The following is a 456-nucleotide window of genomic DNA, read 5'->3' as shown; positions in this document are numbered from 1 at the left end:
TATATATAAATATATATATATATCACAGACCCAGCACTAATCCTAACCAAAAACTCAACCCTAAGCCTAAGCCTAATCCTAATGCTAGGCATAAGACTAGCCCAAACCCTAACCCTTAACCTACCCCGACCCTAAACATAATTCCAGCCCTAACCCTAAACATAGCCTTAAGCCTAAACCTAACCCAAAACCTAAGGCAAAACCTAAACACACCCCTAGCCCTAAACTTACCCCTAACCCTAACACTAATCCTAAATTAAATACTTACCATACACCCACCTCTAACCCTAACCCTAACTGTAAACCTATCCATAAGTTTAAACCAAAACCAAAACTTTATCAGAAACCTATACTAACCCTAGACCTAACTCTAACCCTAATATTAACCTTTCACCTAAACCTAAACCTAAACCTAGCCCTACCCATAATCCTAACGCAAACCCTAGTCCCAACCCT

Source organism: Nannospalax galili, unplaced genomic scaffold (assembly GCF_000622305.1).
Source record: "Nannospalax galili isolate Female #2095 unplaced genomic scaffold, S.galili_v1.0 scaffold391, whole genome shotgun sequence".
Lineage (NCBI taxonomy): Eukaryota > Metazoa > Chordata > Mammalia > Rodentia > Spalacidae > Nannospalax > Nannospalax galili.
The sequence above is the reverse complement of the archived record's forward strand: the minus strand, read 5'-3'. Positions refer to the sequence as shown.